Source organism: Oncorhynchus tshawytscha, linkage group LG01 (assembly GCF_018296145.1).
Source record: "Oncorhynchus tshawytscha isolate Ot180627B linkage group LG01, Otsh_v2.0, whole genome shotgun sequence".
In the NCBI taxonomy this organism is placed as follows: domain Eukaryota; kingdom Metazoa; phylum Chordata; class Actinopteri; order Salmoniformes; family Salmonidae; genus Oncorhynchus; species Oncorhynchus tshawytscha.
Genome location: NC_056429.1, coordinates 58,255,344 through 58,282,253, shown reverse-complemented (window position 1 = coordinate 58,282,253; position 26,910 = coordinate 58,255,344). Strand labels below are relative to the sequence as shown.

The window sequence follows — 26,910 nt, the reverse complement described above, 5'->3', positions numbered from 1 at the left end:
GATATTTTTAACCATCACACATTATCAAGTTCTTTATGTACTTTTCTGCTGTCCTGCACAACCTGTTGGTTATCTTTTCTAGTAAGTCTTCATTGGGAGTCCTGTGTAGTGTAGGTCCAGAGATAAAAGAGAATAGAATACTTACTGCCGAGTTTTCCTTAAGTGGACTCCTTTTAGTTTTAAGACCAACAGGAAAATGTACCTGTCTGTCCTCACCCACCCAACACTACTGGACCGCTGCAAATTAAATAGTCTCATTTAGAGGAGCAATCTCCACTTTAGCCTGAGCCTGCCGACACAGCAACACAGACGTTATGATCCCATCCATCCCCTGCCACGATTTGCCTACACACACACAAAGACAAGTGCTCACACAAACAGTGAGGCAGAGACAAACATTTTGTAGATTATGTGCTGACATCAAAGCTCCACATCAACCTGCGAAGAACACTGGGGCTCCTCCGCCTCAAAACCACCGCTGACATCAGCCCTCTTCAAAGATAAGGACTTAATTGGAAACGGCAGCTGCATTATTTCTCCTCAACTCTTCAGCATGTTTATACTGACGCTCAAGTACCTCACGGACGTCCCACTCAAGGCCACCATGACGTAGATGGCCAGAGTGAGAAATTATATTTTCACCTAGCAGTTTAAATTAGCCTCATTAGAAGAGGTTAATGCCATATGACACTGGATTGCAAACATGCATGAGTAGAAGCAACTTAGTCATACACGCATACTTTTTTTGTATGGTTGGTCCCGGGAATCAAACCTACTATCATGGCGTTGAAAGTGCCAGGCTCCACCACACTGGGCAACAGTGGACCACACTGGGCTACAGAGGACCACCATATAGGAGTTAGTGAGTGTGTGGGGGAGTATTTAAGTGGAACAACAAACAGGCAAGTAAATATGAGAGAGTGCGCTTTTGTACAAACAGCACAATACATAAATGGGGTCACTCAAAGTACAACTAAATAAATAAAACTACTGTACTAGTGCCTGAATCACCTGAACACACATGACAACCCACTAAGAACCAACATACAATGGTAGAGTTAAGTGCTGATCCAGCGATAAAAATGTCCAACTCTCTTTTTCAGCTCTCTGACCAAAACATAAAGTGGCAGGGAAAATAACAGCTCAACGCTTGGTAAGGGTTTCTCTCCTCTCTCTTACACCCCCTATCTCTCTCTTGCATGGCCAAAGGGAGTGAACCATGTAAAAAAAAAAAAAAAAAAAAATTTGCATGTCAGGGAGGATATCTGCATTCTCATTTGCGATGCACGAAGCCAGCTAATCGCCTCTGTCGCCATATGGTGCTCTGTCTGCTTCCCTGAATCAATATTCCTAGTAATAGACCTCTGGAGTCTAAGGCACTGCATCACAGTGCTAGCTGTGCCACCAGAGATTCTGGGTTCGAGTGTAGGCTCTGTCGCAGCCGGCCGCGACCAGGAGGCCCATGGGGCGGCGCACAATTGGCCCAGCGTCATCCGGGTTAGGGAGGGTTTAGCCGGCAGGGCTTTCCTTGTCTCATCGCGCACTAGCAACTCCTGTGGTGGGCCGGGCGCAGCGCACGCTGACCAGGTCACCAGGTGCACTGTGTTTCCTCCGACACATTGGTGCGGCTGGCTTCCGGGTTGAATGGGCATTGTGTCAAGAAGCAGTGCGGCTTGGTTGGGTTGTGTTTTGAAAAAAAAGGGGTAAAAAAAAATATTCCTAGTAAATACATACAGGCAAACACAAAACTCGAACTGGACAAAGATTTTTTTCTTTAATGAGTGACGCCAAGGATATAATGTTGCTCCCGGACCAGGCCCAAACCCCCGTCATTCGCATTTGGAAAAGACGGTGGCGCAAATCTGGGTGACCTGTGAGAGTTCGTCGGTGAGTGGGTAACCCACCTCCAGCATACACTCTATTGGCCAACGTGCAATCACTGGAGAATAAACTGGATGAGCTCTGTTCGAGACTATCCTACCAGGGGACATTATAAAACAGCAATAAGACTATCCTACCAGGGGACATTATAAACAGCAATATCTTATGTTTCACCGAGTCGTGGCTGAACGACGACACTGATAATATACAGTTGGCTGGGTTTTTCGTGCATAGGAAGAGAACAGCTATGTCCGCTAAGACGAAGGGTGGTGGTGTGTGTATTTGTCAACAGCTGGTGTGCAATGTCTAATACTAAGGAAGATTTGAGGTATTGCTCGACTGAGTTAGAGTACCTGAATAAGCTGTAGACCACACTACCTATATTTTTCGTAGCCGTCTATTTACCCACACCCCAAACCGATGCTGGCACTAAGACCACACTCAACAAGCTGTTTAAGGCCAAAAGCAAACAAGAAAATGCTCATCCAGAAGCGGTGCTCCTAGTGGCCGGAGACTTTAATGCAAGCAAACTTAAATCCGTTTTACCTCATTTTTACCAGCATGTCACATGTGCAACCACAGGGGGGAATAAAACAACTCTAGACCACGACAGTGACCGTACATACATATCCCAAACAGAAGCCATGGATTTCAGAGAGCTGCCACTTTCAAGGAGCAGGACACTAATGCGGACGCTTATAAGAAATCCCTCTATGCCCTCCGACGAACCATCGAACTTGCAAAGCGTCAATACAGGACTAAGATTGAATCCTTCTACACCGGCTCTGACGCTCGTCGGATGTGGCAGGGCTGGCAAACTATAACAGACTACAAAGAGAAATGCAGCCGCGAGCTGCCCAGTGACACGAGCCTACCAGACGGGCGAAATGCATTTTATGCTCACTTCGAGGCAAGCAACACTGAAGCCTGCATGACAGCACCAGCTGTTCCAGGCGACTGTGTGATCACGTTGTCTGTAGCTGATGTGAGCAAGACCTTTAAACAGGTCAACATTCACAAAGCCGCAGGGCCAGACGGATTACCAGGACGTGCACTCCGAGCATGTGTGGACCAACTGACATTTTCAATCTCTCCCTGACCGAGTCTGTAATAGATACATATTTCAAGTGGAGCACCATAGTCGCTATGCCGAGGAAAGCAAAGGTAACCTGCCTAAATTACTACCGCCCTGTAGCGCTCACATCGGTAGCAATGAAGTGCTTTGAAAGGATGGTCGTGGCTCATATAAACAGCATCATCCTCCAATTTTCATACCGCCCCAACAGATCACGCAACCGCAATCACACAGCTCTTTCCCATCTGGACAAAAGGAACACCTTTCTGAGAATGTTGTTCATTGACTACAGCTCAGCGTTCAACGCCATAGTACATAGCGCATCACTAAGCTAAAGACCCTGGGACTAAACACCTCCCTCTGCAACCGGATCCTGGACTTCCTGACGGGCTGCCCCCAGGTGGTAACGGTAGACAACACATCAGCTACGCTGATCCTCAACACGGGGGCACCTCAGTTGTGTGTGCGCTTAGTCCCCTCCTGTGCTCACTGTTCATCCACGACTGCGTGACAAAACACGACTCCAACACCATCATTAAGTTTGACGACAATGGTAGGCCTGATCACCGACAACGATCAGACAGCCTATAGGGAGGTGGTCAGAGACCTGGCAGTCTGGTGCCAGGACAACAACCTCTCCCTCAATGTGAGCAAGACAAAAGGAGCTGATTGTGGACTACAGAAAAAGGAGGGCCAAGCACACCCCCATTCTCATCGACGGTGCTGTAGTGGAGCAGGTTGAGAGCTTCAAGTTCCTTGGTGACCACATCGCCAACAAACTACTATGGTCCAAACACACCAGGACAGTCGTAAAGAGGGCACGACAATGGCTTTCCCCCTCAGGAAACTGAAAAGATTTCCCAGGATCCCCAGATCCTCAAAACGTTATACAGCTGCACCATTGAGAGCATCGTGACCGGTTGCATCAGCACACTGGGATGGCAACTGCGCTGCATCTGACCGTAAAGCGCTACGGAGGGTAGTGCGTACGGTCCAGTACATCAATGGGGGCATGCTTCCTGCTATCTAGGACCTACGTACTACACGGTGTCAGAGGAAGGCCCAAAAAATTGTCAAAGACTCCAGCCACCCAAGTCATACTGTTCTCTCTGCCATCACACAGCAAGCAGTACCGGTGCACCAAGTCTCCTTAACAGCTTCTACCCCCAATCCATAAGACTGCTGAATAATTATTAAAATGGCCAACCTCACTATTTGCATTGACCCCCCTATGTTTTTACACTGCTGCTACTTGCTGTTTATTAACCATGCATTGTCACTTTACCCCTACCTACATGTACAAATAATCTCAATCACCCTGTACCCCCACACATTGACTCAGTACCAGTACCCCCTATATATAGTCTAGTTATTGCCATTTTATTGTGCTACTAAATAAACTAAAGCAAAAAAAGTAAATACTTCTTAACTCCATTTTTATTTTTAAACTGCATTGTTGGTTAAGGTCTTGTGTAAGTAAGCAATTCACGTTAAGGTCTACATCTGTGGTATTCGGCGCATGTGACAAATAACATTTGATTTGATGACATGCAGATAATCTCTCATCCTCTCTTTATGACTGGGATGGGAGAGGTGGAGAAGCTGGGTGACAATAAGACTTTACAGAGGGATGGAGGTGGCAGCGGACAGTGTGCCCTTGAGTTAAAAACAGTTAGCTGTTGAACTCCCAGATGTTCGCAGAAGGTGGTTGTAATTCATTAATTTCTCTCATTAGCATTTTAAAGGCTGAATGGTAGGGGGATGAGGTCCCAAGCAGAGTACGGCGGTACGCGCGCCTCTCAACTGTAATAGTAGGATCACTAGAATGGAGCTTATCAGCAAACTACACATTGCAGCATGTAGTAATTTGTAGGTATCAGTAATACTAAAATAGCCTCCGTTATAGCATGATCTTAGGATGTTGTGGTGAACTTCTGAAACTCAAAGGCAGCCAATACGCAGTTACATAAATAATATTTAGCCATTACGGCTCTAAAATATACATATATACACAGTACCAGTCAAAAGTTAGTACACACGTACTTATTCAAGGGTTTTACTTTATTTTGTACATCGTACAGGAATAGTGAAAACATCAAAACTATGAAATAACACATATGGACTCATGTAGCAAACAATGTCACCAGCAAAGCACCCCCACACCATCACACCACATCCTCCATGCTTCACGGTGTGAAATACACATGCAGAGATTCGTTCACCTACTCTGCATTTCACAAAGACATGGTGGTTGGAACAAAAAATCTACAATTTGGACTCCAGACCAAAGGACAGATTTCTACCAGTCTAATGTCCATTGCTCGTGTTTCTTAGCCAAAGCAGGTCTCTTCTTATTGGTGTCCTTTAGTAGTGGTTTCTTTGCAGCAATTCGACCGTGAAGGCCTGATTCAAAGTCTCCTCTGAACAGTTGATGCTGAGATACGTCTGTTACGTCAACTCTGTGAACATTTATTTGGGCTGCAATTTCTGAGGCTGGGAACTCTAATGAACTTATCCTCTGCAGCAGAGGTGACTCCTGTGGTGGTCCTCATGAGAGCCAGTTTCATCATAGCGCTTGATGGTTTTTGCAACTGCATGTTCAAAGTTCTTGAAATTTCCCCAATTGACAGACCTTCATGTCTTAAAGTAATGATGGACTGTTGTTTCTCTTTGCTTATTTCAGCACTTCTTGACATAATATGGACTTGGTCTTTTACCAATAGGGCTATCTTCTGTATACCACCCCTACCTTATCACAATACAACTGATTGACTCAAACATATTAAGAAGGAAAGAAATTCCCGAAATTAACTAAATTCGTCAATGTAGAAAATAGTAGAAATTTAACATTTAAAAAACCTGGAATGAGTAAGTGTTTCCAAACTTTTGACTGGTATTGTATATACATATTTTCTTTTGGGGGGAGGGTGATTATGTCTTACCTGAAGGCTGTCCAGCTTGATAGCACAGTTGACCAGTTTGATGCTGGCTAGCAGCAGGAAGGAGTTCCACACCAGTCTGTACACAGACTCTCCATCCAGTAGAAGACTGCCGAGCAGGGCTGAGGTCAGGGCCCCAGGCTGGGAAGTAGAGCGATATGACAGAGGGGACCAAGACTGGCATAAGGTTGAGGAAAAGATCAAGGATATGTTGTGGCTCTGCTGCCCTGTCCCCTGAAGTGACGCCTGAAATGGCAGCTCTATGTAGGTAATGAAGGGAAAGGAGATATGAATATTTTAATAAACTAGGCTACAAGTGAGGATTTCCTACACTGGACAACTTTTTGTTGTTTGATAAATCATTAATAATTTGCCCCCACACCCAAAAAAGTAATTACATTAAGGGGAGAACATGGTTATATTCAATAAAATTCACAAGTTGATTTAAAACCTGTTTAACCCTTTTTAATGGTTGTCTTAAAGGATTTGTCCAAAATCGTGCGACAAAACATTTTTCCTGTCCTTGCATTTATGGCAGTGTAAGTTGTCGTTATACATTATCATACATGAATCAGTTAAATTAGACATTGAACCATGGATCTAGCTGTTGGATCTACATGGACATGGATGTTGGATCTACAGCTAGACATGGCTCTAGCTGTTGGACAGTATTTTTGTATAGAGATCTCAGAAATTCAGTTTAACTACTGAACATTTCGTGAGAACCCTGTTTAAAGGATGTATAGTCCTAAGACTGTTGTATAGGTGGAGTTAAAGGCTGATTTGCACATTCACCTTTATTCCTCTAAGTGTGGAACTGCAAAAAAAGTTTATTATTTTTTGTTTCAAACCCTTTAGAAAATGTAGATACCAATGTCACACATTGGCCCCATTATTTATAGATAGACCCACATACCCAGACAAATGTCTTGATTGGTACCTGTGCTTCCAGTCCACTATGAACAAGCAATATTTTTCCTTTATGTGCTCACCACCTAAACTTTTTTTTGACAATGCAGTGGCACATTAGTGAAGGCACGCACTTGAGTTGTTCTCCCTAATCCCCAGGACATAATGCATAAATGGAAAAGATCAACTTACGAGGGTCCTCTACACGACAGGGCAGATAAATCACAGCCAGGAGAATTATTTGACAGTAGAATCACTCTCTCGTCTGTTGTAATATGTGATTAAGTCCACCAATCAGGTGTCTCCACCAGGCGCAGGAGGAAACTTCTCTCCTCACCTAGGGAGGGGCGATATGGCCAAAATATCACATCATGGTATTTTTCAAATTTGACGTTATTTTTTTGTTTTTGATTAGTAAAAGTTCTAAATTTGCTTCATGAATAGTGTGTGAACCTAGGGTGGCAACACATACAGTGGGGCAAAAAAATATTTAGTCAGCCACCAACTGTGCAAGTTCTCCCATTTAAAAAGATGAGAGGCCTGTAATTTTCATCATAGGTACACTTCAACTATGACAGACAAAATGCGGGGAAAAAAATCCAGAAAATCAAATTGTAGGATTTTTAATGAATTTATTTGCAAATTATGGTGGAAAATAAGTATTTGGTCAATAACAAAAGTTGATCTCAATACTTTGTCATTGCCAACAGGGTATATAACAGAGGTCAAATGTTTTCTGTAAGTCTTCACAAGGTTTTCACACACTGTTGCTGGTATTTTGGCCCATTCCTCCATGCAGATCTCCTCTAGATCAGTGATGTTTTGGGGCTGTTGCTGGGCAGCACGGACTTTCAACTCCCTCCAAAGATTTTCTATGGGTTTGAGATCTGGAGACTGGCTAGGCCACTCCAGGACCTTGAAATGCTTCTTATGAAGCCACTCCTTCGTTGCCCGGGCGGTGTGTTTGGGATCATTGTCATGCTGAAAGACCCAGCCATGTTTCATCTTTAATGCCCTTGCTGATGGTAGGCTTTGTTACTTTGGTCCCAGCTCTCTGCAGGTCATTCACTAGGTCCCCCCGTGTGGTTCTGGGATTTTTGCTCACCGTTCTTGTGATCATTTTGACCCCACGGGGTGAGATCTTGCGTGGATCCTCAGATCGAGGGAGATTATCAGTGGTCTTGTATGTCTTCCATTTCCTAATAATTGCTCCCACAGTTGATTTCTTCAAACCAAGCTGCTTACCTATTGCAGATTCAGTCTTCCCAGCCTGGTGCAGGTCTACAATTTTGTTTCCTTTGACAGCTCTTTGGTCTTGGCCATAGTAGAGTTTGGAGTGACTGTTGGAGGTTGTGGACAGGTGTCTTTTATACTGATAACAAGTCCAAACAGGTGCCATTAATACAGGTAACAAGTGGAGGGCAGAGGAGCCTCTTAATGAAGAAATCTTCAAATCAAATCAAATCAAATTTTATTTGTCACATACACATGGTTAGCAGATGTTAATGCGAGTGTAGCGAAATGCTTGTGCTTCTAGTTCCGACAATGCAGTAATAACGAGCAAGTAATCTAACTAACAATTCCAAAAAAAACTACTGTCATACACAGTGTAAGGGGATAAAGAATATGTACATAAGGATATATGAATGAGTGATGGTACAGAGCAGCATAGGCAAGATACTGTAGATGATATCGAGTACAGTATATACATATGAGATAAGTATGTAAACCAAGTGGCATAGTTAAAGTGGCTAGTGATACATGTATTACATAAGGATGCAGTCGATGATATAGAGTACAGTATCAACGTATGCATATGAGATGAACAATGTAGGGTAAGTAACATTATATAAGGTAGCATTGTTTAAAGTGGCTAGTGATATATTTACATCATTTCCCATCAATTCCCATGATTAAAGTGGCTGGAGTAGAGTCAGTGTCATTGACAGTGTGTTGGCAGTAGCCACTCAATGTTAGTGGTGGCTGTTTAACAGTCTGATGGCCTTGAGATAGAAGCTGTTTTTCAGTCTCTCGGTCCCAGCTTTGATGCACCTGTGCACTTGCACAATCTTGCTTGTTTGAAGGTGACCAAATACTTATTTTCCACCATAATTTGCAAATAAATTCATAAAAAATGCTACAATGTGATTTTCAGGATTTTTTTCTCTCATTTTGTCTGTCATAGTTGAAGTGTACCTATGACGAAAATTACAGGTCTCTCATCTTTTTAAGTGGGAGAACTTGCACAATTGGTGGCTGACTAAATACTTTTTTGCCCCACTGTATATTCTAAATTATTTCAATGGGTTCTTCTCCACTGGGATGTGATTCTGACAGTGTGATGAATGGTGAGGACCGAGGGGGACAGGCCCTAGTAATTAACCTTCTCGTGTCCCAATAATGCAGGGGTGAGGATAGGGCTGGGCGGTATATCGTATTTGACTATATACCGGTATTTTTGCACAGTCGGTTTGGGTTTTTACTTTACCCTCTATAGCAGTATTTTAATGTTTGGTTTGTTAAATGTGATCGTTTTATACTGTTCTAAAATAATTTCCATCAATTTCTGCATTTTCTGCACTCATTTGAGATCATTTCCACACTGCCACGATATAGGCAAAAACACTAGGCCTTATTTTTTTACCAAAAGTTGCAATTTAGATCAAAACACTTGGGTGAACATAGGGGTATAACTGTACCTCAGTGAATGAGGATAGCAGGGCCTGGGCCAGCAGGTCAGGGACATGGATGGTGACAGGGGGACCTGTCCAGTTACTCTGACAAAGAGGTGAAGGCTGGCGACCGCCTGGGCCAACAGGGCAATCTCCCTGAGAGAGAGAAGAAAAAGAAAGTCACAATGAGTAGGAATAGGAAAATATAGGAGCTATAAGAAAAAAGAACAGAGAAAATAGAAAAAAAAACAATGGAGGGAAAGTACAGGACACAGAACTACTAGACAATAGAAAAACACAGAAACAAAACCGAAGAGGGAAGGAGCAATAGAAAAGTGAGGGGACAAAATAAATGGAGAGCTCAGAGAATTGTCACATGAGGCTTCCCAAAAGAGCGAACACAAGCTCAGTACAGAGATGAAAGAGATAATTTATACCGAACAAAAATATAAAAGCGCTACATGTAAAGTGTTGGTCCCATGTTTCATGAGCAGAAATAGAAGATCCCAGAAATGTTCCATATGCACAAAAAATCTCTCTAAAAAATCATTTGTTTACATCACTGTTAGTGAGCATTTATCTTTTGCCAAGATAATCCATTCACCTGGCAGGTGTGGCATATTGAGGAGCTGCCACAGATATTTTCAAGTTGAGGGAGCGTGCAATTGTCATGCTGACTGCAGGAATGGCCACCAGAGCTGTTGCTAGTAAATGTCATGTTATTTTCTTTACCATAAACCTCCAATGTCGTTTTAGAGAATTTAGCAGTATGTCCAACCGGCCTCACAACCGCAGACCACGTGTAACCACGCCAGCCCATGCTGCCACATCCGGCATCTTCAACAGTGGGATGCTGAGGAGTATTTCTGTCTGTAATAAATCCCTTTTGTGGAAAAAAAAAAGAAGTAAATTCTGATTTGCTGGGCCTGGCCCTCCAGTGGGTGGGTCTATGCCCTGCCAGGGGCCTAATTAGCTTTTTTAAATTGACTGATTTCCTTATATTAACTGTAACCCAGTCAAAACTTTTAAAATTGTTGCATGTTGTGTTTCTATATTTTTTCATTATTTTAGCAGGCGCTCTAATACAGAGTGACTTACAGGAGCAATTAGGTTGTCTTGCTCAAGGGCAGATCGGCAGATTATTTTACCTAGTCGGCTCGGAGATTCAAACCAGCGACCTTTCGGTTAATGGCCCAACGCTCTTAACCACTAGGCTACCTGCCGCTTAACGAAACAAGTAAAGATACGCCCATTTGATTTCCACACCGCGAGTCAGGCCGCCAGCCTTCCAAAGTGGATATGGCCGGCTGCTCCAATCCTCACAGCAGAACTCATTCAATAAGATGTCTGGTGTAACCAGGCACAGGTTGGGGGCAAAGAGGAACAAGAACAACGCTGCTTCCCATCTACCTCAGGGCAATTAAAGCCATGCATACATACTGTACACACAGGCTCCTCTGACACATATAGTTGACTACAATCGCTGTAAGAAAAATGGGAGAGCGATAGAGGATTGAAAGCTTCTGATACGGAGTGTAGCGACGCTTGCTGTAATACCCATTCTTCCACAGGCATCCCCATGGGAGAGAAGGATATGTGAAGCTGTCCTTATTAAAAATGTATAATTCATGGCAGCATGAAGCTCCACTCGGCACCATTCAGCGAGAATCATCAGCCCATGCCTGGTAATTCCCATACCCCTTCACTCAATAAAAAAAAAAAAGTCACTGTACTGGCACAACGTTCCTGCCGTCAAGAACTTAACTGTGGTGGGCCTCCATTTTGAGGCGTCACCTGGCAGCACAGCTTGGCCTAAACTCAGGTCTAAATCAAGGCATGAGGTATTGTTTTCAAGATGAAGTCACAGATAGTTTTATTCATTCATAGTGATGTACACTTAAAATAAAAAAATGTGGGCTTGCGTTGAAAGGATAGTAGATCTTGTTTAAAATAAACACTAAATGCAGTGGTCACCAACTCTGGTCCTGGGGAGCTACAGGGTGTGCAGGCTTTTACCCCAACACTAAAACACTTGATTCGATTAATTAAGTAACAGTAACATTGAATAAGGCATCAGTATGAAATCCCTACCCAGATATTGTTTCTACCCGTCAGCCTTGTCGTCCTCTGTCCTGTCATCGAGGTAGGTCAGGACCCGTCTCTTCAGGTAGGCATCAATGGCATCTCCATCGCTGCAGTCTCCTCCACCCAGCAGGTCCAGGACCTGAGGACTCAGCAGCACCGCCTCAAAGTCCCGTTCAAATGGACTGCAGCACGGGACTCACCTCTGGAAAAGGAATAAGCAGTGAGACACACAAGAAGCTGACAAAGTAACATCTTCAGAGATGTGTTTTCTGTGTGTGCGCATCTGTGATAATGGGTGGATCAAATATGATAGACCATGTAAAAAGAAAGTCGTTAGTTCATCTGACACCATCACAATTTTGCTATTGTGTGTCCATTGTTTTTACTTATTTTAATGACACACACACACATATACACTGCTCAAAAAAATAAAGGGAACACTTAAACAACACAATGTAACTCCAAGTCAATCACACTTCTGTGAAATCAAACTGTCCACTTAGGGAGCAACACTGATTGACAAATTTCACATGCTGTTGTGCAAATGGAATAGAGAACAGGTGGAAATTATAGGCAATTAGCAAGACACCCCCAATAAAGGAGCGGTTCTGCAGGTGGGGACCACAGACCACTTCTCAGTTCCTATGCTTCCTGGCTGATGTTTTGGTCACTTTTGAATGCTGGAGGTCCTTTCACTCTAGTGGTAGCATGAGACGGAGTCTACAACCCACACAAGTGGCTCAGGTAGTGCAGCTCATCCAGGATGGCACATCAATGCGAGCTGTGGCAAGAATGTTTGCTGTGTCTGTCAGCGTAGTGTCCAGAGCATGGAGGCGCTACCAGGAGACAGGCCAGTACATCAGGAGACGTGGAGGCCGTAGGAGGACAACAACCCAGCAGCAGGACCGCTATCTCCGCCTTTGTGCAAGGAGGAGCAGGAGGAGCACTGCCAGAGCCCTGCAAAATGACCTCCAGCAGGCCACAAATGTGCATGTGTCTGCTCAAACGGTCAGAAACAGACTCCATGAGGGTGGTATGAGGGCCCGACGTCCACAGGTGGTGGTTGTGCTTACAGCCCAACACCTTGCAGGACGTTTTTCATTTGCCAGAGAACACCAAGATTGGCAAATTCGCCACTGGCGCCCTGTGCTCTTCACAGATGAAAGCAGGTTCACACTGAGCACGTGACAGATGTGACAGTCTGGAGACGCCGTGGAGAACGTTCTGCTGCCTGCAACATCCTCCAGCATGACCGGTTTGGCGGTGGGTCAGTCATGGTGTGCGGTGGCATTTCTTTGGGGGGCCGCACATCCCTCCATGTGCTCGCCAGAGGTAGCCTGACTGCCATTAGGTACCGAGATGAGACCCTCAGACCCCTTGTGAGACCATATGCTGGTGCGTTTGGACCTGGGTTCCTCCTAATGCAAGACAATGCTAGACCTCATGTGGCTGGAGTGTCAGCAGTTCCTGCAAGAGGAAGGCATTGATTCTATGGACTGGCCCGCCCATTCCCCAGACCTGAATCCAATTGAGCACATCTGGGACATCATGTCTCGCTCCATCCACCAAAGCCACGTTGCACCACAGACTGTCCAGGAGTTGGCGGATGCTTTAGTCCAGGTCTGGGAGGAGATCCCTCAGGAGACCATCTGCCACCTCATCAGGAGCATGCCCAGGCGTTGTAGGGAGGTCATACAAGCACGTGGAGGCCACACACACTACTGAGCCTCATTTTGACTTGTTTTAAGGACATTACATCAAAGTTGGATCAGCCTGTAGTGTGGTTTTCCACTTTAATTTTGAGTGTGACTCCAAATCCAGACCTCCATGGGTTGATAAATTTGATTTCCATTGATCATTTTTGTGTGATTTTGTTGTCAGCACATTCAACTATGTAAAGAAAAAAGTATTTAATAAGAATATTTCATTCATTCAGATCTAGGATGTGTTATTTTAGTGTTCCCTTTATTTTTTTGAGCAGTATTATATGTTCCCTTTATTTTTTTGGTCAAATTTTATATATATAAAATTTCAGTATTATATATATATATAAAATTTCTTTTTATTATATATATATATATTTTTTTATTTATTCATTTTATATATATATATATATATATATATATATAATTTTTTTTTACAGTGGCCCAGCCAGTCCACAAGGTGGCGCAGCACCTTTCTTACATTATCTGGTGAGAACCCTGGTGGTCCCAGAACCATTACGACACCGGGGTGGAGAAAATTAAGCATCCCGCTGGAACTAGCCAGCAGATTACGAGCCAGCAGATGCAATCATGTCTACATTAAGACAGTGGTTCCCAAACTGTGGGGCAAGACCTGTGGGGGGGGTGCACGAGGGGTCGGCATGGGGGGCGCGTAGGTCCGGCTTTGAACTTACTCTTCAAAGTTGTAATAGTAGAATGCACAAGCGGCAATATTGAAATTAAGTAGTGCATCATCAGTTCCTCTTGTCATGTTAGTCATTGCATACCTTTGAGAGCTATTATAACTTGGGATAATTGATCTGGGTAATTTATGACATGTCTGCTAACTATATTTGCCCATACATACTGTTGTAATTATTTTTTGATTCAAATATCACATGAATACACAGGCATGGCAAAATATATAGAATTACAAAAATGGATTTGTACCCAATGTTTTCAGAACTTTTAGTTCCATGACTGATCAAAACTTGATTTCTAATGGCTCCCTCTTGTCTGTCTGCAGCAGACATACGGTGAGCAATGATTAGAACATTGAATCACAAAAATAACAGCACACATATAGAATCATGAAAATCGCAATACATATCGTATCGGCACCTAAGTATCGTAAGGTCCCTGACAATTCCCAGCCCTGCTAGTTAGCAGTAGCCATTACAGAACTGCACATTGTTTTGAACAACAAATGAGCTGATTGGCTGGCACAGCCATTCCAAAATGGCTGATGTGGCTACTGCTATCTAGCTAGCATGAGGACAAATAGGAATCTGCTGGCTACGCTGCACCATACACTCTGCTTTGCTCCACAACATACCCACTCTCATTCTGTTTCTCACAGATCATTAGTGCAAAACTTCAGTTAATATCCCGGGTGTTTATTGGCTTAAATCACTCAACACAACAGATTCTTATTAGACAGGCTTCTAGTCGAGCCTGGTGTCCATTTCCTTAAAGCACACATATTTTCTTCATTTGCAAAGTTCATTGTTTAATTCCAGCGTTCACCTCCAGAATGTTTATATATTTCTTCATTTCCTGCAATAATGTGTTATTTACACAATGTCACGTTTGTCTCATTATGACTCTATATGTAAAAACAACACTTGCCTTAAATGTTTAAGAAAATTGAGGAGAGAGGAAACCACAACTTAACTAGGTCAATAAATCAATACACTAACTGTTAAATGTGACTGGCTTTATAAAATCATATATATACACACACAGAAATAAGACAGCCGAATTCCGTTGCCTGTTTGAGTGTTTGTTTAATATCCTACTGATTCTGTGAGCTCTAAGCCTCATGCAACCACATGTATGATAAACAATGTAACAAATTCAGTGTTTCTAATCTGTACTAAAAGCTTTATACTTTGGTGCGTTAGACCAGCCTCTCTGGTATGAATGAATGAAATTGTATTTTTGTGTCAAGTTGCCAGTTGGCAACCCATTCCTTAATGGGATTAATTGATACATAAACAAACGTTACAATAACTCACTGTGATAATTCAGTGATAATTAATCCAGGGCAGAGTGCGTCACAAAGAGTGAAAAAAAAAAAGATACAAATCAATATATCACAGTAAATAAGGTTATCCACACAATATTTATATCCCAGGGGCAGCAAAAAAAAAAATCAAAAACATTCAAAAACACACTACCAGTTAGGACACACCTACTCATTCAAGGTTTTTTCTACATTGTAGAATGGAATCATGTATCCAAAAAAGTGTTCAACCAAAATATATTTTATATGAGATTCTTCAAAGTAGCCACCCTTTGCCTAGAGGACAGCTTTGCACACTTTTCATTCTCTCAACCAGCTTCCCTGGAATGCTTTTTCAAAAGTCTTGAAGGAGTTCCCACATATGCTGAGCACTTGTTGGCTGCTTTGTCGAGTTGAAAAACAAATGTCCCACTAAGCGCATATGCTGGCTGCTGTTCCTTCATTCTGCGGTCCAACTCATTCCAAACCATCTCAATTGGGTTGAGGTCGGGTAAATCTGGAGGCCAGGTCATCTGATGCAGCACGCCATCACTTTCCTTCTTGGTCAGATAGCCCTTACACAGCCTGGAGGTGTGTTGGGTTATTGTCCTGTTGAAAAACAAATGTCCCACTAAGCGCAAACCAGATGGGATGGCGTATCGCTGCAGAATGCTGTGGTAGCCATGCTGGTTAAGTGTGCCTTGAATTCTAAATAAATCACAGACAGTGTCACCAGCAAAGCACCACCACACCACCTCCTCCATGCTTTATGGTGGGAACCACACATGTGGAGATCATCCGTTAATCAACTCCGCGTCTCACAAAAGACACAGGAGTTGGAACCAAAAATCTCAAATTTGGACTCATCAGACCAAAGGACAGATTTACACCGGTCTAAAGTCCATTGCTCGTGTTTCTTGGCCCAAGCAAATCTCTTCTTCTTATTGGTGTCCTTTAATAGTTGTTTCTTTGAAGCAATTTGACCATGAAGACCTGATTCACACAGTCTCCTCTGAACAGTTGATGTTGAGATGTGCCTGTTACTTGAACTCAGAAGCATTTATTTGGGCTGCAATTTCTGAGGCTGGTAATGAACTTATCCTCTGCAGCAGAGGTAACTCTGGGTCTTCCTTTCCGTTCCTCATGAGAGCCAGTTTCATCATAGCGCTTGATGGTTTTTGTAACTGCACTTGAAGAAACATACAAAGTTCTTGAAATTTTCCAGATTGACTGACCTTCATGTCTTAAAGTAATGATGGACTGGATCAAAATACATTTTGATTTAACACTTTTTTGGTTAATACATGATTCCATATATGTTATTTCATAGTTTTGATGTCTTCCCCATTTTTCTACAATGTAGAAAAAAAGTCCAAATAAAAAGAGAAACCCTGGAATGAGAAGATCGGTCAAAACTTTTGACTGGTACTGTATAAGTATATAATATACATACATACCATATATTGGTATTATTTATAATTGATTTAGTGTTGTTTACATTGTTCCAATTTGTCTGAAAAAGTATATTTATAATAACCCTCCTTTCTCCTTGAACTCCTTATTGTTATTATTACTATTATGATCATCATTACAATAATAAGTCATGTAATTCTCATTAGTAGGTTTAGTATAGCAGCCTTGTATAAGCACCATCAAGCTGTAGGTCTAAGAGCGCATCCTGTTGAGTCTTAATACCGTCACTTACTTAGGCCTATATTTCAATACTTACAGTGCATTCGGAAAGTATTCAGACTCCAAGACTTTTTCCACATTTTGTTACGTTACAGCCTTATTCTAAAACGGATTAAATCGTTTTCCCCTCATCAATCTACACACAATACCCCATAATGATAAAAGCTATAACAGGTTTAGACATTCTTGCTAATTTATAAAAAATAATACCACATTTACATAAGTATTCAGACTCTTTACTGTGAGCAAGCTTTTGGGTGTTGGAAGGGCGTTGCTGAAGGGGGAGGAATTTTGATTGATAAAGATAAGTGTAGCTATGAGGCCAAGGCGTCTCGGCCTGGTATAATTGCATTTAATGCAATTGGTGTGCTACGCTTCAGCTTCTCTCCAGCTTTCATTAGTTCTTTATTTGAACAGGAATGCCTGTGGTGCTCATTAGCATTGATTGCATTGTGCTCACCTGATGGGAGTGAGGAAAGGCCTCAGAGAAAGGGAGAGAGAGAGTAATGGGAAGGAGGAGAGGCTGGGTGTGCAGTAAAAGAACTGGTAAACCTGAGCAAACTAAAACATCCCTGCAAGCTGACAAACATGTGCGGCAGGTAGCCTAGTGGTTAAGGGCATTGGGCCAGTAACCGAAAGGTTGCTAGTTCAAATCCCGAGCTAAATAACTATAAAAATGAAATAAAAATAAATTAATCAAACACACAGTATGCGTCCCAAAAATCTCTCCTTCCTCCTGAAGTGTGCACTTCTTCACAACTGACAACAAAAATATAATCCATGATGGGTAGTGAACAAGTGCACCAGGATTTTGGGAGAAAGGAGAGATTATTGGGACAAATGTTTTCAATACACAATGTCATAGTAGAAATCAAGAAAACCAATCATACATTCCTAACTGTCTTGTCATTTCAATATAAAGCCATGTGTTTTGAGACTGATATTCAATGACAACCTGACATGCACCAAATGCTATTCTATTTCAGATTTGTCAGGGAACAACATAACAGCAATTATGGAGAACAATTCGACCTCAAAATTAGACAATTCATAAAACGGTTCTCACAGTCCTTAATGTAAGGCAAATCAACATGAATTGCCCAGGGCCTCAATATTCAAGTAACATTTCATCTATTACATTAGCGTAGATTTCGTAACTAGTCAGTGCAACAGCCTCATCTCTCTCCTACAAGCACACACACGGGAAAAGGAAGGTAACTAGCTACATTGTGTCATCGGTGTAAACTTGTTGTATTTAAACAACAAAAAACGTGCAGTGTAATGAAGCGTTAGCCCTGTTTCACAATATATAATTTCAATACAATCTGATGTCAAAAATTGCAGAGAAGTGATGTCTTAAAATCACAGCCTAGTTTGCTTTATCCAAATATGACCAAAATATGTCATGTCTATTCCGACAACAGCCCAGACAACCATTACTTAGTTAGTGCTACATCACTTAACACAGCTACTGTGCCATCAGTGACTGGATGATGGGCGAGAATTATATGACAGGACTGAGTATTGTGCAAAGCCAGTGACCTCGGATTTAGCACAAATGAGCATACATACATACATACATTCATACATGTCAAGAAAATAGCCGAGCATACATACATGTCAAGAAAATAGCCGAGCATATAGCCGCAGTGCATGGTGATTGTCCAGAGACACTTAACGTTTTCCCATCACCGGGGCTGGGATGCTTGCCCCACGTGCGTGGCCGCAGCCTCAATGCAGTAAATTGACAAAAGAGTGTTCAGCGAAAGAGCCTGACAGCAATTAACTCACTATTGCTGCCTCTCATATTATTATATAATGTAGCAAGAAAACATTACAGAGACCAAAGCTACTCGTTAGTTTTGCTAGACATCTAGCTCCCGGTAAATTCCGGTGGAAATGTGCAAGTTATCACAGGCTGCTCGCACACTTGTGTTGTGAACAACATTAGCATGAGCAAAAGTACTGGCATCTCCGGTTGGCCTTCAAAATAAAAGTAAAAGTCCCCCCATTGCAAACGGTAAAAATAGTGGAATCATGCCACAATTGGATTAGTTAATCCTAAACAAGGTTGGAACATTAAATAAATTCAACAAAATGACAATTATTTAATTGTACACAAAAAAAGTTTAAAATATGTTGGAAATTGAACTGTGGATGTATTAAGACTTCACATATACATATAATAACTACAACGCTAATATTTGTGAAAACTCCTCAGTTGTGTTCTGTGAGTGCCACTGAGTAGGCTGATAACCCATTTAATGGACCCAAGATCCATAGGTAAGATGTACATTGCAATATGTACAGTAAGGGCTCCTGAGTGGGCAGCGGTCTAAGACACTGCATCTCAGTGCAAGAGGCGTCACTACAGTCCCTGGTTTGAATCCAGGCTGTATCACATCTGGCTGTGATTGGGAGTCCCATAGGGTGGCGCACAATTGGCCCAGCATCATCCGGGTTTGGCCTGGGTAGGCCGTCATTGTAAATAAGAATTTGTTGGAAACACTTGCCAAGTTAAATAAAGGTTAAATAAATTAAAAAATACAAATAAAATTGTCCAATGCACATAATAGGCCGAATAGTGTGGTGATTTCCCACAGGTAAAGTCCCTCACTAAAAGCTGCAAAGCTAATATTTGTGTAAACTCCTTAGAATTGTAATCTGTGGGAGTCACTGAGTAGGCTGGTAAAGCTGTATGTACATTGCAATATAATGCAATTCTGAAATCTAATACATGCAGTGCAATTTCAACAGTTTTTTTGTTATTTTTTTGTCCAATTAACTAATTGTCTTTTGTGGAATTTATATAAGATTCCTACCTTGTTTAGCATTATCTAGTCTAATTGTGGCATGATATCACAATGTTTAACCTTTGCAAGTGTCAATGGGGGACTTTTATTTTGCAGACTAACTGCCGATTACACTATTATGTTGTTCACGGCACACTGGTGGCTCACAAGAAGGCAGTGGGAGGGTGAGATGTGGCACAGCCTCGGGCGAGCTAGCTACCGATATAACAATATTGTGACAATAACGTAGCTAGCTATAGTTGGGTTTAAAAGTAACCGTATAAGTCTATGATATTAATATTCAGTAAATTGCACGTGCCAAAATTTGACTACTTCATTCTCGGCTCGTGTTAACCGTTAAAGTTAGATTCTAAGGTGTCTCCCACAAATTGACAGCTAGTTGTTTCCAACCTGTGTTGTCATGAACTAACTAACTAGTACGTTTCAAGGAATCAGAACACGTTGCCCAAATATTTAACATTTAAACATTCCACATTCAAATTACGCTATCACACCATTGACATACCGACTGACAGTGGCTAACTGCGAGCCATGCATTTATTCGTCTCCACATTATTATTTTAGTTAGCTAGCTACTCATTAGCTGAACGTATTAGCCACCAGCGTTATTTGTGACGGTAGCTACAATACTCACAAAACTAGGTAAACTACACCAAAATGTACAATTTGATTTATACTGCTTGTCGAATAAATTATTAATAATCTCACCTGCAGCGCTGAAAACATTCTGCTTCCATTCAGTTGCCTCGTCGCTTGGTTTCAGAAAACCCCGGAGCACGGGAATCTCAGCGTCCCGCAACATCCCCAAATGTGATTTGCAGCAGCCTTACAATGAAGTCAATACTGTTTCCAAACGGGATCGGCATAATTGTAAATTGACAATATATACCCTTACTGCTGTAATGTAGGTTATTTCAACTCAATGGTATACATTTGTGTATTTCAACCCATGTAATGTGTGTGACATCAGTGTGCAGCCATGACAGATAGTCATTGCATCATGGGAAACCTAATAAGGAGGGTGCTGGCATTGATACTTTTCTAATGTCTCTGATGCTGGTCGTGCAAGTGACTTTGGTGCCTGTGAAGAACAGCTGCCTCGCAGGCTGATGTTTGCGCCACTGCTGCCTCACAGGCTGATGTTTAACCAACTCCGCCCATTCTTTTCCAGCCAATCAAATTAATGCTGCCTCACAAGCTGATGAGAGAGTGGTGAGGAGGAGGAGTCTACAATGTCCAGAATGGACTTCGCCATTCATTTTCTGTATTCAGGGTTCACTCAAACAGCGTTTAAAGCTTTGTTTTAATATTTACAATCTCTGCTGATTTCAGGATTGTATATCGATTTGCTCTCCTTAAATTGAGGTTTTCTGATTTATGCCTTTCATTCTCTGAATTGTTTGCTCAAACTTTTCGTCACCAGCTCCTGATATCAGGGCATAAAAACTACAATCTGTAAGAATGATCTGGGCGCACATGCGCACTAAGGCTCAAACTCGTTTTCTCTGGCTAAACTAGCTGGCTAGGTGAACTATGCTAGTTTCCTCATTGCCAAACTTCTTAACTACTGCACCCTCAACTTCAAAACTCCATATGGTAGTCATACAATCATTTAACTAAGAAATTCGCTGGAAATACAAATTTAACATTATTTATTGTTTTGTTGAACGGAGGATATGTATGCGGAGGATATCGTTGCTACTTGACGCTTTTGAGATCCACCCGCGTCAATGGCGTAGGGTTAGCTGGACGTTTCTGGCTGTTCTTGGAACTGTGGGCAGCCTCTCCCCACTTGGCTCTTTGGGATATGTAGATACACTCTATATACAAAAGTATGTGGACACCTCTTCAAATGAGTGGTTTTGGCTATTTCAGCCACACCCATTGCTGACAGGTTTATAAAATCGAGCGCACCGCCATGCAATCTCCATAGACAAACATTGGTAGTAGAATGGCCTTACTGAAGTGCTCTGTAAGGCCATGGTCTGGGACTGTTTTTCATGGTTCGGGCTAGGCCCCTTAGATCCAGTGAAGGGAAATCTTAACGCTACAGCATACATTCTAGACAATTCTGTGCTTCCAACTTTGTGGAAACATTTAGGGGAAGGCCCTTTCCTGTTTCAGCACTACAATCCCCCCGTGCACAAAACGAGGTCCATACAAATGGTATGATGAGATCGGCGTGGAAGAACTTGACTAGCCTGCACAGACCTGACTTCAACCCCATCATACACCTTTGGTATGAATTGGAACGACGACTGCAAGCCAGGCCTAATCACCCAACATCAGTGCCTAACCTCACTAATGCTCTTGTGGCTGAATGGAACCAAGATCCCGCAGCTGTTATAGCAGCAAAGGGGGGACCAACTCCATATTAATGCCCATGATTTTGGAATGAGTTGTTTGGCGAGCAGGTGTCCACATACTTTTGGTCATGTTGTGTATGTACACAGTCTTGTACACTTAACCTTTTTTAAACAGACTATCGTTTTTGTTGATTAAATCTGACTTTATTAATATAATGAGTAATCCAGGAATGTCACAAGTTAACTGACAGGAGAAAACTTGAGAAAATAGCAACTACAGAGCGCAATGACTACAATGAATGGCTAAACCGACACAAAGGGTCAGCAGAGATCCTCCTCCTCACCACTCTATACCCAAATAATGTTGTTGACTCGTCCTATACTCGTATTTGTGGCCAAAGCATACATTTGAGAAAACAGTACAAATAAACAGTAAATATAAATGCTTGCTATTTCCTCATAGAAGCTGATGTCATTCTGAGTGGGATGAGCTGTCCGGTATACACCCACACCATTTTGTTGTTGGTATACACATACACCATTCCAACACAGAAAAGATGATTTTTAACATACTTGATAAAAAAAATGGAAGAAAAACTATTTCCCTTATATTGTAATAAATTAAAAGTCATATTTCATATAAATATGGAAATACTGGACAGTTACTTTAAAGGTTAGTGGGTCTCAAAGCTAGCAGTTTCACCCACAGCCTCCGAGGCTAGTCTATGTGCAAGGCTCCTCGGAGGCTGATCAGAGTAAATAGGGACCTTACAGGGTGGTCTATAATAAATGTTCCTTGCAGGCTGGTCAGTGTAAATAGGGGCCTTGCAGGCAGGTCTATCATAGAGGTTCCTTGCAGGCTGGTCAGTGTAAATAGGGGCCTTGCAGGCAGGTCTATCATAGAGGTTCCTTGCAGGCTGGTCAGTGTAAGTAGGGGCCTTGCAGGCAGGTCTATCATGGAGGTTCCTTGCAGGCTGGTCAGTATAAATAGGGGCCTCGCAGTCTAGTCTATAAGGGCTCCCGAGTGGCGCAGCCTTCTAAGGCACTGCATCTCAGTGCTAGAGGTGTCACTACAGACCCTGCTTCTGTTGTATGCTGGGGGTCCTGAGCAGCAGTAAGACTGGGAGTCACTGGGACCCTACAGAGATGTCACTCCTGTCATCCTCCCCTGGAGGAGTAGAGGGAGAGGGACGTCACCGCTCTACTGTGGGACAACATGGCCCTCCTCTACCCTAGCAGAATTAAGGTACTCTCCATGGATTAATAACAAATATACTCCTACATTTGATTTAGTTTTGTCATTTGTCTTTTTCAGAGGGGGGTTACAGGTGCATAAACAATCAAATAAATGCATACAAAGATAACCCCAGTCCCCATCCACGTGCGCGTATCTTCCCTCCCACCCAGAACCCTGCCTCCTAACCCATCCCACCCAGCAACCAAGGTTGCTTATCAGTCCCCCTCCCCATTCATCCTGAGTCTCCACTTAGATTCCCCCAGCCCCCTACAAAGACCAAAGATCCCCTTCCCGTACCACCTCTTCTCTGTGGGCCTGAATGGAAAGAAAGTAACAAAAGTCTAAATAAATATATATAATTGGTTTGTACTGTATGTGTGGGGCTTTAGCGGAGATTGTTCATTACAGATTCAAGTATATTTGTCCAGGCCTCAATTGTTCCTTTAAAAATAATAATAATATTTAACCTTTATTAAACTAGGCAAGTGGGAGAGAGTGAGGTGGTTGCCATGTTAGAGCCCAGCAGTGATCTTTCCTGATTGATTGAGAAATTCAAGGGACTATCATCATTAAGTAACATAATAGATGGAAAGCATTGAATATTTAAATTACAAATGAATTTTGTTACTTTACTCCAGAAGCATTTAACTGAAGGGCAAGATTAACGCTCTCCTTCTGTCCCATCAGGAATACTGACATAAGGCTGCAGGGTGTGGTGCTGCGTAGGCATCTCCAGATCAGAGCTGCTGCCCCTGGGATTGGTCCCAGACCGTCTAATGCGGCAGGGGTCATAACCTTTTACAATAGAGATGACATTCACATGTTGATCTGTCCTATATTTTGTGTCCTCATAGTACTCTCAGATCATTGTTTTCATAAATAGATGAAGGAAAAATCTATGAAACTTTAGATAGTCAAATATTCAGTGGTGATTGTGCGGAAAACTAAAATGGACAGTTAGTGACGTAATACAGTTATTTTGAAAATGTTATTCTTTATCCCTAATTGAACCCTAAGCTGTACCCTACATCCCTTTGGAGATATGGGAGGACTTGACATGTACACTACCAGTCAAAAGTTTTAGAACCCCTACTCATTCAAGGGTTTTTCTTTATTTTTTACTCTTTTCTACATTGTAGAATTATATATAGACATCAACACTATGAAATAACACATATGGAATCATGTAGTAACCAAAAAAGTGTTAAACAAAGTTAGCGAGGTAGTCACCTGGAATGCAATTAACAGGTGTGCCTTATAAGTTAATGTGTGGAATTTCTTTGAAATCATGTAGTAACCAAAAAAGTGTTAAACAAATCTAAATATATTTTATATATGAGATTCTTCAAATAGCCACCCATCGTTTTGATGTCTTCACTATTATTCTACAATATAGAAAATTGTAAAAATAAAGAAAAACCCTTGAATGAGTAGGTGTGTCTAAACCTTTGACTGGTAGTGCAAGTAGTATCATAATGGCTTTATTAGCCCTACCAGTTTTACAAGTGGTTAAACAGTACATCAGGAGTCCTGTGATATTGTACACGATCCATTAGACAAGGGGCCATTTCCCAGACAAAGATTAAGCCTGGTCCTTGCCTAAAAAGCATGTTCAACTGAGAATTTCCATTGACAGTGCTTTTTTGTCCAGGACTAATATGACTACATCTCAGCATTCAGCACTATAGTACCCTCCAAGCTCATTATTAAGTTTGCTGGTGCAGGTCTCAACCTCACCCTGTGCGATTGGGTCCTGGACTTCCTGACGGTCCGCCCCCCAGATGGTGAAGGTAGGATACAACATCTCCACTTCGCTGATCCTGAACACTGGGGCCCCACAAGGGTGCGTGCTCAGCCCCCTCCTGTACTCCCTTTTGTCAGGAAAACAACCCCTCACTCAACGTCAACAAAACAAAGGAGATAATAATGGACTTCAGGAAACAGCAGAGGGATCACCCCCCCTATCCACAGTGTGGTGAAGAAGGCGCAACAGCTACAGCGCCTCTTCAACCTCAGGAGGCTGAAGAAATGTGGCTTGTCACTTAAAACCCTCACAAACTTCCACAGATGCACAATTGAGAGCATCCCGTCGGGCTGTATCACAGCCTGGTACGGTAACTGCACCACCCACAACCGCAGGGCTCTCCAGAGGGTGGTGCGGTCTGCACAACACATCACTGGGGGCAAACTACCTGCCCTCCAGGACTCCTACAGAATCCGATGTCACAAGAAAGCCAAAAAGATCATCAAGGACAACAACCACCTGAGCCACTGCCTGGTCACCCCTCTACCATCCAGAAGGTGAGGTCAGTCTCTCTGGGACCGAGAGACTGAAAAATAGCTTCTATCTCAAGGCCATCAGACTGTTAAACAGCCATCACTAACACAGAGAGGCTGCTGCCTACATGCAGACTTGAAATCAATGGCCACTCTAATAAATGGATCACTAGTCACTTTATTAATGCCACTTTAATAATGATGTTTACATATCTTGCACTACTCATCCCAGATGTATATACTTTATTTTATACCATCTATTGCATCTCGTCTATGTCGGTTGGTCATGGCCCATCCATATATTTATATATTCTTATTCCATACCTTTACTTAGATGTGTGTATTAGGTAGTCATTGTGGAATTGTTAAATTACTTGTTAGATATTGCTGCACTGTCAGAACTAGAAGCACAAGCATTTCACTACACTCGCAATAACATCTGCTAACCGTGTGTATGTGACCAATACGATTTGATTTGACTAGGCTAAATCAATGTCTGGGAAACCAGCCCTAAGAGTACCCTAAAAACTCAATCTAAAACTTTGGGGCCTATTGCAACCATCGATAGCCACCAGATTATCGCCAGCTGATCTCTCGTTAAACCATCAATACTAGCTAAATTAACTCGCATAGCAGTCACTTGTGCACTTTGCACATGGGCCATGGTTATTTTCCCTTTTTTGTCCGCGATCTGGCTAGTGTAAATGTGTTAGTGAAATGTAATCTTATTTTCTATTGAGTAGAGCACAGATGCCAGATAATCACTGGTCAAACCAAAAATGATATAATGTATATGGAAGGAACTGTCCCTAGCTGAAACGGGCATCTCTGTATCTGTTTTGTTTCAAGGTTGAGTGGTTGGAAGACCAATAGTAATGAATATATATATCTTTTTTTGAAATATTTTTTTCATTTTTTATTTTTTACAGCATAACGACTCAGGTGACTACATGGGTTGTGTCGTGTCATAACGCTTTGAGCATTTGACTTAATACCTTTCAGGCAATCTGTCATCTTTCTGTAGGATCCTAGGGGTAATTGGAAGGTTCTCCTCTTTATAAAAATCAGATGGGTGATTTATCTTGATCATGCTAAGTGGCTCCCAGAGGGAGTTAGTGTTTGTGTGTGCGCAGAAGGAACGTTTCAGGTAAGAGGCATATGAGTTACAGGAATTCACTAGAAGCATGCAGGTGAGGCACTGTCTATCCCCACCAAAACCTGTAGTACTGTGCCACAAATGAGAGCAAGCGGAGGGATTGTACTTGAAATAGGTTGATGACCCTACATTTATTGTTTGCTATTTCATGGGATGAGAA

The 26,910-nt window shown here is 42.3% G+C and overlaps 1 pseudogene; it reads right to left on the bottom strand.

The window, feature by feature from the left end:
* LOC112260770 overlaps window positions 1-14,629 on the bottom strand; it is a 144,108-nt pseudogene extending 129,479 nt beyond the window's left edge.
* Between the last annotated feature and the right edge of the window lie 12,281 nt (window positions 14,630-26,910).